The following is a 19,802-nucleotide window of genomic DNA, read 5'->3' on the forward strand; positions in this document are numbered from 1 at the left end:
CAGCCTCCATGTTCCTCATCTGTGGAACAGGAGTGTTAATTGGTTGGCTTTGATCAGGTTTTCTGCAGCCCTGCTGCCTAGTTTTGGAGTGCTGTTAGAATCCCTAATCTATAGCCAGTCCAGACATAGATTTGGACATCCATAAACCATGTTAGTGGGAAGGTGATGAAGCAGGTTTAGGAGCTGAACAGATATAGCAAACTAACCTACTGTAGATACCTCATTAGATATAACAGAAGATTTAATAAGCTTAGGGGCACAACTGTATAAAGATTGTAGGACACAACCAAATTTTTTATTTTTTTTAAATCTATACTCCCTCTATCTAGACTGAGGCTCATTACAATCCACTGTACTTTACCAGTGAATGTTTGACAGCAAGGTGATGTGTTAAAGCTTTATTTAATTGTGACTCTTTTCAAGATATTTCCTGACATTCTGAATAACATCTGAACTATAAGATAGTTTTTTAGAAGAAGCTAGTTGATTTTTTAAAAATGCTGATCATAAGCCACCTCAAAATGTAAAAAGTACAATGCTATAACGTACTTAAACAATAAACTTAAGTGTGTGCACATGCATGTACACACACATATATTTGGGAACTGCAACCACAAATGTTTTTAACTGATTTCACAATTTAAAATGTTAAAAATTTAAGGCCAGAAACTCAGTATTAGGATCTTTGAATGCCTTGGATTGATGTTTGGAGCTGTTTTAGTGTGTTTCTAATTTTGAAGTGGTTCCAGGAAGAACACAATGTGCCTTCTTTGGTAGTGAGTCAGGTATCAAAATAACTGACTAATGTGGTAATAGAGTAATAAAGATTTTTCTTTTCAGAACACCACAGCTGAGCTTGCAGGAAAAATTAATGGCAGCCATGAAGAGCACAATATTACTTAATGTTATTCTTGTTCCAGTGAGAAAAGCTTAAGATGTGTATTTTGTAATAGCAAGCATCTTTGTTAGAGCCAGGATTATGCTCTCCAAATAGGTAAATCTCAGGATGTCAATAGATTAAACCCCATTTGGTTCCCCTGCAGTATAAATCCAGAGGCAGCATGAATCCAGAGTGCCTTATACAAAAATACAAATACAAAAATAAAATATGTTTTTTTGGAAACGAGCATAGCTGAGCAATAGTAGTTATGATGACAGCCTCACATATGAGATTTTCTTGCACAGATATAATTTTCATGCATGTCAAAATGTGTACACAGTGCCAAGTGTTAAAGTTAATGAATGAGTTTATTTGCTACAAATTCATACATCAGGAAGTTAGGTATGCCCAGGTTGTCTTAATGAAAGGAGTCTTGATTAATTCTTCATTGCAAATGGTAGAAAGGGTTCAGCAGGTTAGCAGATGCTGCAGTATGAAAATAAAAAACTTGCATGTATTATCACTATACTCAGCTAAGCTCTCAGATGGGAAGAAAGTTCTGTAATCGGACTATAACCACCAAGAATACTCTGCATCTCATGGATACCCATCATGGTTCTTAGATGCCAGGGGCAGGGTGGTAGGTGTATTTTGAAAGTGTTGTTGCTGTTGTTGTTTAGCCATGTCCGACTCTTCGTGACCCCATGGACCAGAGCACGCCAGGCACTTCTGTCTTCCACTGCCTCCTGCAGTTTGGTCAAATTCATGCTGGTAGTTTCGAGAACACTGTCCAACCATCTTGTCCTCTGTCGTCCCCGTCTCCTTGTGCCCTCCATCTTTCCCAGCATCAGGGTCTTTTCCAGGGAGTCTTCTCTTCTCATGAGGTGGCCAAAGTATTGGAGCCTCAGCTTCAGAATCTGTCCTTCCAGTGAGCACTCAGGGCTGATTTCCTTCAAAAAGGATAGGTTTGATCATCTTGCAGTCCATGGGACTCTCAAGAGTCTCATCCAGCACCATAATTCAAAAGCATCAATTCTTCAGTGATCAGCCTTCTTTATGGTCCAGCTCTCACTTCCGTACATCACTACTGGGAAAACCATAGTTTTAACTATACGGACCTTTGTTGGCAAGGTGATGTCTCTGCTTTTTAAGATACAATATATTATTTGGCAAGGTTTACAACAGGGCTTGAAAAACTATTTTCTGGTGAGGGTCTTGGAACCAGAACCAAGGTTGGGTGAGCCGACTTCTTTTCTCATTCTTAATGCCATTCTTCTCTCTTTTTCTGCCACCACTTTCTCCTATTTTTTCTCTTCCTCATCACCTGTTTGATATTAGGTCCTAAGCATGTTTGGATTATTGGTGCTGAATATCAAAGTAAATTCTAGAATAATGTAGAAAATATTCCAAGTCTGTGACTTCCTGTTGCATATATAACATTCTTAGGTGGATTTCTTTTTCTAGAAAAAGAAAAGGCTCAATAATTTGTATGACTGACTTGCAAAAATCTGTTTAGTCATGAATGCATATTTTTTGAATTGTGAGAACATTAGCACAGATGGGTGCTTTGTTTTGCTACAGTATACTGATTACGAGCCATCTCAATCTGGAGAGAGGAAACTGTTAAATGAGAGCCAATATTTTCAGTTACTTGTGCTAATGTGCTGCCTGTATTTGTGAAACAACAGATATGCAAGAAGAAAAATGACAGAATTCTCCTCTTTAGCACTTTCTAAATGCATTTTTCTTTAGCTGGGTTAAAAATGAGAACTCTAAAAGGTACAGAATTCTTTCTGGGTCAATAACATATGATGCTTTGGCATTTGTGTGTCCTGGTTAATAATCAGACATGGTAGTTGTTCACACTCTCTCAACTACTACCTTCTCAAGTAGGGCAGCTTTTGATTTTTCCAAAGTTCCTTAGTGCACCTCAGTTAAGCAAGTATATTATTTCATTTTCAGTTAATGCTGTTTGTCTATAACTACACTTTAAATGTGGACTAGCCTTTACCTTTACTAGCCTCCAGATGTTGGGTCACAGACTTTAAAAAGGTTTTCAAAACTGATTTAAAGAATATACAGGCATATTAAGTTTAGGGATCATCTGTAACAAAGTGGGAGAACAAAACAAATGAGCAATCAGCCCCCTTCTATAGTTCTATAAATGAGTTATGTAGCTGCATGAAGCTAATTTTTACAGCTTATAACCAACAGGAAACAATTTTCTCAACAAATTGATGAGGTAGGGAGAACAACAGGCCAAAACCCATTAGCAGAATCTGGATGTAAGGGATATGACAGATTGTCTTGAAATAAAACTTGGGTCTCGCCAATCAATCATTTTCATTATTAGAGGTTTTCATATGCTTCTATAAAGGACCGATCACCCACTGGAAAAGTAAATTGGGGGTTGCTCCTGCTGGTAAAGTAAAGGTAAAGGTACCCCTGCCTGAACGGGCCAGTCTTGACAGACTCTGGGGTTTGTGCGCCCATCTCACATCTATAGGCCGGGGGCCAGCGCTGTCCGCAGACACTTCCGGGTCACGTGGCCAGCGTGACAAAGCTGCATCTGGCGAGCCAGCGCAGCACACGGAACGCCGTTTACCTTCCCGCTGGTAAGCGGTACCTATTTATCTACTTGCACCCGGGGGTGCTTTCGAACTGCTAGGTTGGCAGGCGCTGGGACCGAGCAGCGGGAGTGCACCCCGCCGCGGGGATTCGAACCGCCGACCTTTCGATCGGCAAGCCCTAGGCGCTGAGGCTTTTACCCACAGCGCCACCCGCGTCACTCAGCTCCTGCTGGTGGGGAGATGCAGATCCAAATGTTAGCACAGCCACCCCATTTCTCTCCATCTTAGAGTTGGGGGTGACTGCAGTTGCACAGAAGTGTCTGCTCAAAGCAAGCATTTTAAGGGTGGGCATGTAGGTGGAATATTACACGTCTTTCTGACCATCACCACTGCTTCCTGCTCATGCTTGAATTCAGGTCATTGGCTGGATGGCTTCAGGAGTACAAATCCTCCCTTTTTGTATACACTCTTACAAGTGGGACAGTTTCTGCTGTAAGGAGGATTCCACAATATTCTTCCCCCCTTCCCTGCAACTATCACACAACCAGAATCCACAAACACTACAATTAGCAGGTACTACATGAACAACCAAACCACTATAACATCAGCCTCCTGCTTTCTGCATAAACTCTAGATAGTGATGGCTAACCCATGGACCTCAATATGTTGTTACACTATAGTTACCATCATCCATGTCATGAGAAAAACAGCTGGTGGAGGGCAGTTTCAGGCGGAACCTCCACTCTTAATATATGATCTATTATATATTTTGGGAAATGGATTGTCTGTCTGTCTATAGATTGTCAGCTCTCAAGATATTGTCATCAAATTTGGCATGAGAATTCTCAAGGTGGGATGCCAGTTTTCATTGATGTTGGGACACTGGCTGCCATTTTGAATCAAGATAGAGGACCAAAATATGACATTGGTATGACTTTGCCCGTTTTTTGCTTCAGATCAGCCGTATCTTGAGATATTATTGCCAAACTTGATACAAGGGTCCCAGAGGTGGGGGCAGCACATTCTGGCACTACTGGGACACTGGGTGCCCCTTTGAATCAAGATGGTGGACTAAGACATCATTATGGTGTGACTTCACCTATTTTTTGGCAGATATCACCAAACTCAGGAGGGTTCACAAGACTGGGTTCTTCATTGACCATTGGGTACCGGGTGCCATTTTGAAATCAGATGGTGAACCAAGACATGACTTTGGTGACTGGCTTACACAATTCTGAAGGCATGACTAAGTGTGTATAAAGAATACAGCGGGCTGACTTACAATTTTGTGATCAAAATATTTTGGTAGGTGTGAATTATTATTTGACCAGTTACTGTACTTATGTAGTCTAGTACCTATCAGTTTGCCAGTGAAATAGGACCACTCAGAAATGTGGGGAGGGGGGATATAAATGAGTAAACTAAAAGAAAATTCAAAACCCCTAGAAGTGGCACAAAAATGACCTATTTTCAGTGGTTTCCAGAGCCTACGGAATGTTGAGAGATTAGGATTAGGGGCTTTATGAGGCTAAAAATTCATCTCCCTGCACTCTGTGAAGAAGCTGCAGGAGAGAGGAAAGAAAATGATATTACTTTTTCCACTCTACAAAATACTCCTTCCTTTGCTATACTATACAGCAAAAAGTGCTTGGGCAGCCAGCCTAAGCATGAGCCCTTTAGCATTATAGCACAGTAGGGAAAGTTAAAAGAGGGTGGAAACAGAAATACTGTGATTTTTTTTAATGAATGACAGGGGCATCTGGAGGATTGGGTCTAAAGATGCTATGGTATCAGAGTGCTGGGTTCAGAACCTTTGAAGAGGAAGGGTCTTGTTTCAGTTCTCTTGAAGTTGCTTGTAATATGGCCTAGTCAATCACTCTGTTGACTTGGATGGTGCAGCTGCAGCAGAGAAAACCAGCTGCCTGATGGCCACATGCAAAAGGCTTGCTAATATGAAGCTCCCCTCCGCATTTTAGCAAGCAGTTCTAATGCAAACTGTTTTGTGCTAATGTACAAGCCCCTTTGAAGATGAACTCCCCAAACCAGTCCTGGGGGTGGCAACGTCCCTTCAGAGGTGGTTATCATAGCAGCCCATCAGTTGATGGGCAGTTACAGCAATCCCCTTTGCCATCTGTAAAAGTTCAATCACCCGATGTCATTATGACCAATCAAAGTTGACCTGCAGAGAATGGAGGATTTGGGAATCTGGCCCAGCATCTGGATCAATTCATGGAAATGTGATATATGAATGAACACCTAAGGATGTCCTTATTAGATGACACCATTTTATTTGCATTTTAGCAATCTGAGTTTTCCATAATTCCATATCTACTCCAACAACTGCAGGTTAGGATGTGCATTTCATGCAAAAAGAATAGAGGGTGGGAATAGTTTATATTTTCCCAGACTTCAGCCCTTCTGCTTATGAGTGCAAAAGATAGAATAATAATAAGAACTCCCTTGCTTTCTCCCTCTCCCTTCTCTTTCCTGCCCAGTAGCCTCATTGTTTTCAGATCTTTCTGGTCAATTCTTTTCAAAAAAGAATGGCTCTGATCTGTTTAATAAATATTTTAAATCTAGAATCATAGAATCATAGAATCATAGAGTTGGAAGAGACCACAAGGGCCATCGAGTCCAACCCCCTGCCAAGCAGGAAACACCATCAGAGCACTCCTGACATATGGTTGTCAAGCCTCTGCTTAAAGACCTCCAAAGTAGGAGACTCCACCACACTCCTTGGCAGCAAATTCCACCGTCGAACAGCTCTTACTGTCAGGAAGTTCTTCCTAATGTTTAGGTGGAATCTTCTTTCTTGTAGTTTGGCTCCATTGCTCCGTGTCCGCTTCTCTGGAGCAGCAGAAAACAACCTTTCTCCCTCCTCTATGTGACATCCTTTTATATATTTGAACATGGCTATCATATCACCCCTTAACCTCCTCTTCTCCAGGCTAAACATGCCCAGCTCCCTTAGCCGTTCCTCATAAGGCATCGTTTCCAGGCCTTTGACCATTTTGGTTGCCCTCCTCTGGACACGTTCCAGTTTGTCAGTGTCCTTCTTGAATTGTGGTGCCCAGAACTGGACACAGTACTCCAGGTGTGGTCTGACCAGAGCAGAATACAGTGGCACTATTACTTCCCTTGATCTAGATGCTATACTCCTATTGATGCAGCCCAGAATTGCATTGGCTTTTTTAGCTGCCGCGTCACACTGTTGGCTCATGTCAAGTTTGTGGTCAACCAAGACTCCTAGATCCTTTTCACATGTACTAATCATGTATTTAATTATATATATTAACCGTGTATATTCAATAATATTAACTACAGTGCAACTTTGGTTTTCGAACGTCTCAGCTGCTGAATGTTTTTGAAGCCGAACGCCAAAAACCCAGAAGTGAATGCTTCCGTTTTCAAACGCGCCTTGGAAGTCGAACAGCTTCCATGGTGCATTTTTCCATTTTCACTATTCACTTTGCTGACAGCCCTTTGATTTTCGGCTTTCAAATGTTTCGGAAGTCAAACTGACTTCTGGAATAGATCATGTTCAAAAACCAAGGTTCCACTGTACAGTATATTGCAAACACTTTAATTTATGATATGGAAATTTAGGGGGAGAAGGAAGGCTTTACCCACCCTATTCTTGGAACATTTCCTAACAATGGTCTACACTATTCTTGTAACAATATTGCAGAGTTTACCTGCTTGCTGCTTGCTCTCTTCTCTGAACAAGATTTTTACAGAAGCTGGGCTTCCCCTTCATAAAATAAAATTAGCCAACAGCAATCTGTACTTCCAGATTTTTACAAGTTTGAACATTATATTTGGTGCTGTAAACTGCTACAAAGGATTAATAATACATGGCTTTCCCCAAGTTTTCCTTGTTTTCTCATCAAGCTTAATGGGATTCAGAAACAATTTGGAATTTTAAACTGTCCTAGCTCCCCCAAGTGGCAGTATCAATTGTTCAAAAACCTCTGGAATACAAAACAAACACTATCGGGTTGCTTTAATGGACCAATCCAGTTATGTTTTAATCAACATTTCTCAACATGAATGCAACAATGAGATTGTGTATCAATTATTCATTTAAGTAACATGGCAGGCAAGGAGGGAGATTGTTTCATATGAAAACAATTAATCATAATGATAGCATTCTTTATTACACACTAAAAGACTGATTTGACCTAGAACTGTAAGTTTCTGCATTAATTAGGATCTGACATTCTATGACTACAATCTTATGTATATTTTTGTGGAAGTGAGTCAGATTTTCTTCTAATAATTACCTCCAAGAAAATATGCATAGAATCAAGCCATATGATAATGTTTCCTCTCCAATTTGCACTGAAACCCCACTTTTAAACCAACATCAGACTGATCTCATTCAAGTTGAAACCAGATCATTATCTTCCCTCTCATCTCCACAGTCATTAGCATTATTATCTTCTATTGTAACTGCATTCCTTACAGGAGAATCCTATGCTCAGCAGCAAGTTCTGTGTTCAGTGGTGCTTGGTTTGAAATAAACGTACACAGGATTGCAACCACAAGCTCCATGTTGCTGAACAAAAGAGAATGGGTGGAATCAAGAAACAACTTCTCAAAATCCAGTATTTCTGTTTTTCATTCAGTCTTGGGAAGCTGAAACAGCTGAATATATTCATTTGTTGACTGGGCCAATTAATATAATTACAATACTGCTGAACTTTTCCTCTCATTCCTAGGACCAACAATGTATCAAAGGAGTGGAGAAAAACATGGATTTCTTTGTATGCGTGCTTGCCAGGTAAAATCATCTACCGTATTTGTTGAATGAATCTCCAGAACTAGTTGTATTCCCATATGATGGCAAACAAATGATTCTAGCTGGTTAACATGCAAAGTTATAAATATTCACAATTTGATAACTAAGCAAATTGCAGAGCCAAGTTTAGACTGAGGGCATGAAATAGAAACACTAGTTCACCCAGGGGGGCCAACAGTGCGTGTTTGTTTATGCAGAAGCAAGTCCCACCGAGAACAATGCAAATAAAAATACAAAATGCCACATACACTATGCAGTACACACAGAGGGACTTTTCCACATTTCTCTAAAGATGCTACCCTGAAATACTGGGAGATCCTTCAGAGCAGCACAATAGGAGAACCACCCTAAACAAATGCACAAAAGTGCCACATAGGGCAAAAGCACTGTGTGGGTATTCAAAGGTCTCTGAATCCCTGCCTATATGGTGCGAGTATAGCTACCAGTCTAATGCAGATGCATAAATTATGACTAAAGTGTTATTTATTTAGGGAGCTATCCTAACTCTCCCTCTCCAGAGCAAAGGAACCACTGTTTTTCCCTGTACCCAGGGTAGCCACCAGATGTCACACACACCCACACCCTACCTACTTATAGCTCATGTTTATACATTTTTACTAGGAAACAATTATCACTGATTTCAAAGAAGACTAGTCTTACTAAATTTCATTTAAGTCAACGATACCCACTTTTAAGTAAATATATGTATAGGCTCAGTTGCTGTGGAAAAGGAAATAACAATTCCTGCCGTTGTTGCTCAGAGCATTCTTTGTCTACTCACAAATCTCTCACTAAAAAGGAGTTAGTTTAACAGTGGAGGCTTCAATATGCATATGAAATGGTAGAAGGTGGGGGACTATGAGCTGGGAGACATCAAAATTGCAGATTACACGTGTTGACTGTAATTTCTTAGCCAAATCTTGTGCTACAGGCCTCTAGTATTTAAAACGATTCCAAATAAGAAACTCATCTGATTCCTTCTATACTGCCTTGTTCCCAACACTGGCAACCTAGCAACCCATTCACAAGCATTCCATGATCTGCTGGTGGATTCAAATAAACTCTCTTAGAAAACTAAAGCATAGATTAAACAATAGTCTATTAAAAGATATTGATCCAGCTTTATATGCACACTGAGCTGTGTGATACTACGAATAACCTATCACTTCTAATCAAAGGAACAAAGTAGACCAGTAGGACCTATAGCAATACTAACTGTAAATGCAACAGTCTCACCACCCCTTAACGACTCACCTAAGACCCTGTCATTAAAATTCACTTTTTTTTAACATAGCATTTTTTATCTTCAGCAATACCATTTGATTTCTGACTGTTTTGTTAACCATGTTTTCAGGGATTAATAACAACTCTCAGAGTTGAAGCCTTGAAGAACTGTTGCTTAGAAGCTCAACCGTATGGTTTTTTTTAATGCCATTTATAAAAACAGTTTCCCTACTGTTGATGAAATCCAAATGATATCTAGAAAGCAGATTTTCTTTATTTTTCTGAGGGGAAATCTAAGGAAACTAGTCACTTCCAAAGTTCTCCTGTGCATCAACAGCAAAGGGACTTTCACCAATATCATTTTCCCCAATTGTGCTTTATATTTTTATTGATTCAAACGCAAATGTTGTGTATCCTAAAAGCTTAAGACATGTAATAGTATATTAAACAAAAACATAGACTACCGCTAAAATAATACTACACCTCAAGCCATCTACCAATTTAACCCATACCAAGAAAAGTTAGTTTGAACAGAAAGATGATACTACACCAAACAAGGAACTTCTGAAGAAAATAACTGCAGAAGTATGAAGCAGCCACTAGTATTGCTTTCTGGAATATCTTTCAACACAGCTGCACAGCACACAAACAGTACAATTAAAATGCAGTCCTAGTCAGTCTCTGAGGGTGCTAAGAGAAGAGAGAAGAGAGAAGAGAGAAGAGAGTTCACAGTAAGGCTTTCTGTGTTCAATGGGTCTTAGCCTGTGGGCCCTCTATGGAGTCTTTCATTTTCATTTTTAAATCATTTTATTCTGCATCCATTATGATTTGTGTTCATATCAGGGCAATTACCGCATCTCATTTTCAATACCATTTATGCCTACAGAAGTTTTTGGGTGGACATACCGCTTTGCTTCCAGTCAGTGCGTGTCCTGTAGCTTTCTGCTGAATTTCCGTAACTTTTTATACCACAAACATTCTGTGTGGGGGTTTTTTGATCCTGTTTTGATTGCACTATGGCACAGTAGTGCCCCTACAGGTGGCAAAAACCCAGTGCCATATGCATCTTAGGACCAGGATGTGGATGGTTTAGTAAAAAACAACAACCCAATACTAATGCATTATTATTGCATCAATGGCATGTTGCAGAATACACCTACAGAAGACCACTAGTCTGAAGGAGCCCCTAGGTGTGCTGGTATATCTTTTTAAAAATACATATTACCACATTGCACAATTGGCACATAGCCATTTTATATTACTGTACTTTTAATTCTGTAATGCCATAAGTAAATCCATTATTACATTTTAGGAAGTTTGAATAGACTGCTTTTCAGCATTCATGTCACAGGAAGCATCTGAAGTTGCAACTGAATTCTATTCCATGTAGAATTCTGCTCTGGAATCTGATAACAGAATCTGCATCCGTGTACTAATAATAATAATAATAATAATAATAATAATAATAATACCCCGCCCATCTGGCTGGGTTTCCCCAGCTACTCTGGGCGGCTCCCAATAGAATATTAAAATCACGATAAATACATCAAACATTAAAAACTTCCCTAAACAGGGCTGCCTCTCAGGTAGTTGTTTATTTCCTTGACAACTGATGGGAGGGCGAATCCAATAGATGTCCATGATATTCGAGTGCCACATGATCTAGTTGCGATTCCTGCATAGCAGGGGGTTGGACTAGATGATCCTCGGGGTTCATTTCAACTCTACAATTGTATGATACTATGATTAATTGCAATAGCTATGTTAGATAGAAAAACAACAGTACCGTGTTCTCTGCTATACAAGATACTGTGCTTTCAAGATTTGAAAAAATGCTACCTTGAAATAAGATAAATTTATTGCATATTGACTGGTTGGGAAAAAAAATAGTAAGCCCTTTAACTTCACAGTAAATGCCTGCCTGAATGCGATGGTTATAATCTGTATTTTCCTTTTACAAATTTGTTGTCCTTACTTATTTATCCACAAAACAAGGAAGTTCCCACAACTCATGGAATTACACTAAAATTTTGAGACTCTTTATCTAGCCATATTAAATCTTATTTTAACTATATATCTGTGAAGCTTGACAACATTAGACTGCCTTCTCCTATCAAGACTTTCCCCTCTCATTTTGATTATATACAGCTTTCAAATCTTTCCCATCAGGCCCCTTTGCTACTTATGTGCACATATACCCATAAAGGTGTGAGTGTATATTGTGGGTTTTTTAAGATGTAATTTTTGCAGTGAAAACTAACCATTCACACCCAACTGTGGAGACAGGAATACATGATCAAAAAGAGCAGACCTGCTGCCAAAAACAGTGGACCCCAGCTGTTTCACTCTAACCAGATGGAGTGAACAGAAACACCGGAATTTGGATGCTGCCATTAGTTAAGCATCTAAAGCACCTAAAGCTATTACTGGCTTTTAAAAGTTTATTTTTTAAAAAAAAAAATCTATTTAATCATATCAGGTTTTTACTGAAGGATATGCTCACCCATGTTTCCATTACTTTCTCAACTGTAATGAGGTAGAAACTTACTTCTCCAAAAATATATTTTATTAGTTTTCAATACAGTAAAATGAAACTTTCTTCTTAAAATAAGAAGTGCAAGAATCCTTGCAGTTCCACCATTCCCAATCTCAATAATTCTCATGCATTCTAATTGTATTACAGTGCTTCAATTTTGATTCAATATAAACATCCTTTCAGTTAGGTCTGGAAAAACATTTCAGGGCGCAGTCATGATCAAGATTTACCAGCTGAGGTGCAAAAGAATTTGGCAGCATCCCAGATATGTTTGCCAAACACTAGATATGTTTCCACAATGACAGATAAAAATAACAATTTAATTGTGCACTCCTGGCCACTGCCCAAACCTGGGTGTTCTAGGTTCAGGGATGAATCCAGCAGTATACTCAAACTGCAAACCTAAGTTTTCAGGTGGGGGGCAGGAGGGATGAATCCCTATCCAGCACAAGTGCCTTTTAACTAACCAGGAACAAGCTCTGTCTTGTCTAGATCAAGTTTCAATTTGTTCACCCTCATCCAGTCCATCACTGACACCAGACACTGGTCTAGCACCAAAACATTTTCCTAAGATTTAGGTGGAATGGAGGGCAAGGATTCCATACACAAGTGGTGGCTCTCACCTCTCCAAGGAGCCTGTCTGCATCCTCAGGCTGCACAAATTGTAAGGTATTCTTTAACACAGGACAAGCAGGGGCCAGTTATATCCACCACAGGACTGGTGTCAACTATAGCATCCACGACAGATATGCTGACAGAACACGTGAATAGGATGGGCTTGTGGGTGGGGCAAGGATGGCACAGGGAAGAAGGACAATTATGCTATACAGTGGTACCTTCGGGTTAAGAACTTAATTCGTTCCGGAGGTCCATTCTTAACCTGAAACTGTTCTTAACCTGAAGCACCACTTCAGCTAATGTGGCCTCCCACTGCTACTGCGCCGCCGGAGCAGGATTTCTGTTCTCATCCTGAAGCAAAGTTCTTAACCCGAGGTACTATTTCTGGGTTAGCAGTCTGTAATCTGAAGCGTATGTAACCTGAAGCGTATGTAACCTGAAGTGTATGTAACCCGAGGTACCACTGTACCCTATATTCCCTGGTCATGTCCACACCATACATTTATAGTACGTGGCTTCCCCCAAAGAATCCTTGAAACAGTAGTTTATTAAGGATGCTTGGAACTGTAACTCTGTAAGAGTCAAACTACCGTTCCCAGGATTTGGGGGGGGGGAGCATGTGCCTTAAATGTATGGTGTGGATGCAACCATTCACTCCACAACTATAGCCCCTTCAACTATAGCCCCTTCAACAATGCAACTTTACACCAACCCTCCGGCTGCTTGTAAAAAATATATTTCCCTCCCTGGGTGGATCTTGCTATGTGCGCTCTCTGCAGGTCCCCTGCCAAAGCTATGTGGGTACTGTGTTGTGTGGGCTTTCCTTCCTCCCCTTTGGTGCTGTGTTTCAAAATGCTCATTGCAAAGAACATAAACACTATTGGCATGTCCAACATTTTAAGGCATCCTTGTGTGTCCCCTCCCCCCCAGCTAAGCGTACCTTGGATATGGTGGCTCTTCTGCTAGCATAGCAGTGGCGTATCTCCACTTCTAACATACAATGAGTACTGTATAGGAATGCTCTGCAAAATAATTGGATGCATTCATAACGTTTTAAGTGTTGTTCCTTGGCCAACACTTAAAATATGGATTACTTATGTCTAGTTTCTAAACAGATTTATATGAAAATAAATCTAAATTATTTCAGTTAAAATACAGTATATTTGTGCAGAACTGGATTGCAAGAATCAAAACTTTCCCAGAAGAGAGGAAAACTCAATGCACAAGAGTAGGAGAGAAGCAAAGAGGGTTGATATTGGAGGAATGCTGTGAACAATCCTAGGCTGAACCAGATGGCCACAGGAGCACTTATCAAGAAGAAGAAGAGTTTGGATTTGATACCCCACTTTATCACTACCCGAAGGAGTCTCAAAGCGGCTAACATTCTCCTTTCCCTTCCTCCCCCACAACAAGCACTCTGTGAGGTGAGTGGGGCTGAGAGACTTCAGAGAAATGTGACTAGCCCAAGGTCACCCAGCAGCTGCATGTGGAGGAGCGGAGACACGAACCTGGTTCCCCAGATTACGAGTCTTAATAATCGCTCTTAACCACCACACCACACTGGCTCTCAAGGTATCAAGGTAGTGGCAGTTGCCCCTAGGCAAACAGGGAGCTAAGTCCCACCATTAAAAACAGGTTGGTTGTGTAGGAGACCAAGAGTGAGGAACACCTATTGCCCCTTCTGAGCCTAAGGAACTGTTTCTTACCAGCACAGCACTGAAAGTACAATATTTACAATTTCAGTTAAATGCACAATATTGTTTTCAGTCTACCTAACGCAATGGGCCTCCTTTATCTACACCAAAAACAATAATCTGGTCAACAGCTCTGAGTTTTCACTACTTCAAAAGTGCAGCACTCCGCTCCATTGGTTTCTCTTTCATTCCAGCTAAGATGACCTACTGGGATCCTCCCTAGAAGCACCACAATGCATCAAGGGCCCAGAGATGCATTTTAAATAAAAGCACACATTCTACTCATGTAAAAACACGCAGATTCCCGGACCGTCTGGGGGCCAGATTTAGAAGGCAATTGGGCCGGATCCAGCCCCCAGGCCTTAGTTTGCCTACCCACGTATAAGAGCATGTACTCATTGTAAGCCAAATCCCAGTCCTTCGCATAAAACCAGTTGTTGCAGCCTTGTATACATCTTGCATATTTCTTAATCATAATCAATCCTATAAACTGTGTCTCCATAGTGACTCAAAGAGTTCAGCCATTAAACGGTATATGACTGGAACAAATAAAATAACAACTGGGTTGCTAAAAAAAACAGATGAATGAATTAGTTGTTCCATCTCACCTATGCTAGAATGAAAAAGCACTCAGAGAAGTTTCCACAAAACAAGTTTACAATAACTTTAGTTCTTTCAAGTCTCCTTATACTTTGTAAGGCACTCTTGAGAGCACAGAAGCTGTGAAGGGGAAAAGTGCTTTATCATTCCACGATGAATTGATTTTCATCCACAACTCCTGGCCACCAATCTGCCTTTAGCTCCTCCCCAACCCCATCCCCCAATCCCCCAATTCTAGACACAAGTATATTTTGACTTAGAGGTTACTGACAACAAACTGCATAGAAACGAGTACAGTGGTGCCTCGCAAGATGAAATTAATCCGTTCCGCGAGTCTCTTCGTCTTGCGGTTTTTTCGTCTTGCGAAGCACGGCTATTAGCGGCTTAGCGGCTATAAGAAAAAGGAAACAAACTCGCAAGAACTCGCAAGACGTTTCGTCTTGCAAAGCAAGCCCATAGGGAAATTTGTCTTGCGGAAAGACTCAAAAAACGGAAAACTCTTTCGTCTTGCGCGTTTTTTGTCTTGTGAGGCATTCGTCTTGCGAGGTACCACTGTACTCTTCATAAAGTACAACTAGTATACTTTTGTATTCTACAGAAAAAATCCTGGCAATTTAAACACTGAAATGCATGCTTTTATCCTTCACTTAGTATTGGTTCCTGAAGGATACACATCTTACCACTGTCAACAGGTAGTTGTTTTCTACCTACCAATATGTTTAACCTAAGGATGGGTAGACCTGGGTAATAATAGTTCTTGTATTTTCAGAGGTTGGGAATCAGCCATTTTTATTATTCTTGTTCCTGGAAGGCCACGGTACAACCTGATGCCAGCATAGCAGCTAAATACTCTCATTTGAATGTCTGCTACCTCCTCCGCAATTTCATCTTAACACCATGACCATATGCAGATTCCATGGCTGTACCATCAGCCAAAAACAGATTTGTCCAACAGATTGCCTTGTTTACCATTGCCTTGTTTACCATTATTTTGTGAAATTTCCTTGGCCTAATAAAGGCATTGCTCTAATACAGATTTTAGAATTTTCCTATGAGACACGGCTCATGGCTACCTTCACTTTTTCTCAGAAAGAGGTTATATAATGGATTTTTTAAACTCAAAATGTCTGTTAAACTTTACATTAAATTCCATCTTCCTAAAAGGACTATGAATACAGTGAAAGTGTAAAATGACGGATCACACATAAATAACTCAATCAATTAGCATGCTAAGGATCCATGACATTAGAATACTTTTTGTTGAAAATAATTTATGTTGCTCTTTGAAAGGCACTATGAAACATGATTCTAAGGATTCAAATCAGAAGTTTATTCTTGTTTGTTTAGATCAGATGATAAATTACATAGCCTTTCAGTTTTACCTTTCATAGTTTTACAATCCCTTGTTATCAATATATGTGCCTATTTATTAGTAGTACGTTCATCAAATAAAAAATAAATGCAATAAACTAGCTATTGAAGTTTACTTTTAGCATTTTGCCATTTGTGACCAATATAATCCAGCCTGGATTACAATTGTGTTGAGAGCAACCTTAATTCTTCTAGTAGGGGTAAATTTATTTTAGTATTTCTAATAATTTGTACAGCCTTTTGTCCCCCTAAGTGTGTGTTATAGGATTGGAAAGAGGATCCTTTAATCCTCTGGCTTGCAAATGCTCTATGGCCCTCCTATGTCATGATTTTGCAGTTGTATATTGCTTTGTTTGTTGACTTTATTATTTCATTTTATTGTACTTTTATTAAATATTTTGTTTTAACATGTTGTTTACCACTTTGGGGGCTTTGGGGCAGAAAAGTAAATTATACACACATATATTGACTGTAATAATAATAATAATCCACAGATTTGTTCTTCCTTTTCAGAAACCATTTTTGGCGTGGTTCTCTTGCACAGGCCCGCTAAAATGATTAGGAACTCCTTAATAGGACTAATGTACTCACTCTCTCTCATATACTACAATGTTTTCCTCTTGCTAGAAATTTCAATGGGGTTTTCACATTAAAACTTTCTAGTGGATTAAGAGCTCCCTCTTTTTATGCATTAGGGCATTTCTATGGAAACTCCAAATACTGTTTTGGTAAAGTATATAATGTTGGGAATATGATGGTGTTTCTACCTCCACTATATAAGGAGCCTTTGTACCATTTTGGAGATGAATCTACACGAAGCTTCGAAAGGCAAGATTAGACAAAAAGTTTTTAAAATAAACATTTTTAAATACAAGTGGCAAATGCCCCTCTAATAAATGATATATTGCAGCTTTGGACAGATACTGCTGTTCGGAATAAATAAACTTTGTCAACTTTTCATTCTCAATTTTCCAAAGACAGAACCCTGCTCGTTTATTCTGAGTTACACTCATAGCTCAAAAACAAAGAAGTCAGGAGCCCATGAAACAACAAAATACACCGAGACATCAGTTCTGTCTCAAAACTTCCAACATACCACTTTAGCAAAAGGGTGCTTTTCTTCCAAAGGTCTTTTCTCAAATCTTTAAGTCGGTCCAGTTGCCTAGCTCCAAATCAGCCATCACCCAAGTAAGTCTCCGATAGTATGAAAAAAGGGAAGTAACATGAGAGCTTAAATTCCTTCCCCCCAACTCCATCTCCACCTCCTCCTTACATAATGAAGAGAAGACACTAACGGGGGGGGGAGCTAATAACAACATCACTACTTTCTCTCCGCAGTTTTCCTCCACTGCAATGACTGAGGCAGCAGCGTTTGTATTTATTTTGTAAAAAACACTCTCTAAACCCGGGTTGGAAATGCCAGGTGTCTTGTCATCAGCATCCGAAGAAGTGATTGCTCGGTGGTGGTGGTGGTGGTGTTGGGGGCGCGAAGCGTCTTCATCCTCGCCCTGCTCCCAGTTCTTTCATTATTTCCATCGCCCCTCCACCCCCGACCCCAATATACACACACAGCATCTGCCATTGTTCCTCCCCTCCTTTCCCACCCCCCTTTTAGTAAGAATGGGGCTGTTTTTGGGGTGGGGGTGGGGGTGGGGGTTTCTTCCAAAGAAGAGGTCGGACAGAACGACGGCGAGTGAGAGAAATTCGATTTCCAAGTCTCCCAAGGCAACGCCTGGCTGGGGAAGTCGTGGCGGGGAGAAGAACAAACAGGGCTTGGATCCTACGGGGAAGTGCGCGGCCGGCGCCTGTTGTTTATGGGGCTGGGGGGAGAGGGTGTGCGAGGCGCGCCATGGTGGCAACCAGTGCCTGGGCTGCCCGGAAGATTTCCCCTCAGGAAGGAGGGCGAAAGGGGCCTCTCCGAAGGGGCCGGGGGCCGAGAGAGAGGCTGAGGCGGCCCCTTGAGCGGAGGGAGACCGGGCTGGAGGTCCCGCCAACCCAAGAGCAGCGCCCCTTCCTTCCCTCCGAGGGAGCGAGAATAGCGCGCCTCTTTCCCGCCGGACCCGCCAGCCAACGCCGGGTACCTGCCCTCGCCGCTGCCGCCAGCTTCTGCTGCTGCTGCTGCTGCTTCTACCGCTGCCGCCGCGTTATCCGACCGGGAATGACATGAGCTACCGGCGTTGGCCGCGAGTCCCCTCCGCGAAGCCCCTCCTCCTGCTGCCTACTGGCCCTGGCGCTTGCCCGTCTGGGAGAGCGGTCCCCATGGCGCTTTCTCATTGGGCCGCTTCTCCCCGCCCGTATGTAAATAGCGCCTCCCGCTCATCCACAATCAAACTGCCCTGAGGGGAGTCCGAAGTCTCGAGTTCCCATCCTCCCTCCGGGAAAATAAATAAGAGACCGATAGATCGAGGGAGGGGAAGCCATAGTCCCACCACGCACCCAGTTCCCGCCCGGCGCTACAGCCCCGGGTCCTCTCAGGCAGCGGCCCGCCGAAGCCGCCTCGCCCCCCAGCGAGTCCCAAGGATGTCCCGGGCAGCAGTTCTGAGAAACCCCATATATCGCAGAAGGCGCTCTCTCGCCTCAGGCAACCCGGTTCTTCCTATGTAGAGCAACTACTACCGCATTTCACCCTCTCTTTCTCTCTCACACCATAAGCCCCCGTGTACTTTTCCTGCTCCTCTCTGAAAGTTTAACCAGGGATCGAAAAATGTAGGCTGATTGAGCAACTTAACCTCAGTCAACCCCACCGAAGCAAACTTTTTAGCGACTTGAGGAGGCAGGTGGAGGGCAGGAAACGCAGCAGACTTCGGTAACTCTCGCGAAGATCATTGCTGACTGCTTTGAACTGTGTAATTTGATCTGAGGAGAGAGAGAGAGAGTGAACCCTTCCGACGGAACGGCTCGAACACAACTTTTGCCAACGCCTTTCAAAATAAGAAGAGGAGAGATCTCGCTTTCGGCTTTTCGCGTCGGGAGCTGGAGAGGAGCGGACAAAATTATGCTGCAAAATCCAAGGGGATGGGGGGGGGGGAGAGAGAGAGACCTGAACGGTCTCATAATATCTCGAGAGACTGTATTGATACGATGAGTTCAGGGCCGGATTTAGGTTTGATGAGGCCCTAAGATACTGAAGGTAATGGGGCCCTTTATATGTCCCGCTGTCCTTTGTCAATAACAAATTGTCGCTATTTTTTGTGTTGACTATGGTAATTTATGGACCTAACATGTAACTAAAGCCATTTGCACATAACAAAATATGTAAGTTTTGTTTTTTATCTTATATTTTGGAAATGTACATCCAGTTCCCCCCCCCTTGATTTTTGGGGGGTCTCCAAGAGAGTGGGGCCCTAAGCTATAGCTTGTTTAGCTTATACGTAAATCCGGCACTGAATGCGTTCCAGTTTGATGAGCTGCCCCCCCCCCTTACCTAACATTGAGAGAGTCTCCTTGCTGGGAGATCGTTTCTGTTGCTTTTGAAAGGAACCCATGCAGGGCAAACGCAGCACGTGCA

At 41.6% G+C, this 19,802-nt stretch overlaps 1 protein-coding gene across 3 annotated transcripts in view; it reads right to left on the bottom strand.

Annotated features, from left to right (window-relative positions):
* Nucleotides 1-18,525, bottom strand: part of FKBP5 (FKBP prolyl isomerase 5) — a 54,761-nt gene extending 36,236 nt beyond the window's left edge. Inside the window, exons 1-2 of one of the 3 annotated variants that reach the window (XM_082228230.1) lie at nt 18,376-18,431; nt 17,391-17,488 (exon numbers count right to left, since the gene is read on the bottom strand). The gene's annotated coding sequence lies outside the window, so the exon portion shown is untranslated. Of the gene's footprint in view, nt 1-17,390; nt 17,489-18,375 lie in introns of all 3 variants that reach the window. The other 2 variants (XM_082228228.1, XM_082228229.1) reach the window with 2 other exon arrangements.
* Nucleotides 18,526-19,802: the final 1,277 nt, after the last annotated feature.

This window comes from Podarcis vaucheri (genome assembly GCF_965113315.1).
Source record: "Podarcis vaucheri genome assembly, chromosome: 6".
Taxonomy (NCBI): domain Eukaryota; kingdom Metazoa; phylum Chordata; class Lepidosauria; order Squamata; family Lacertidae; genus Podarcis; species Podarcis vaucheri.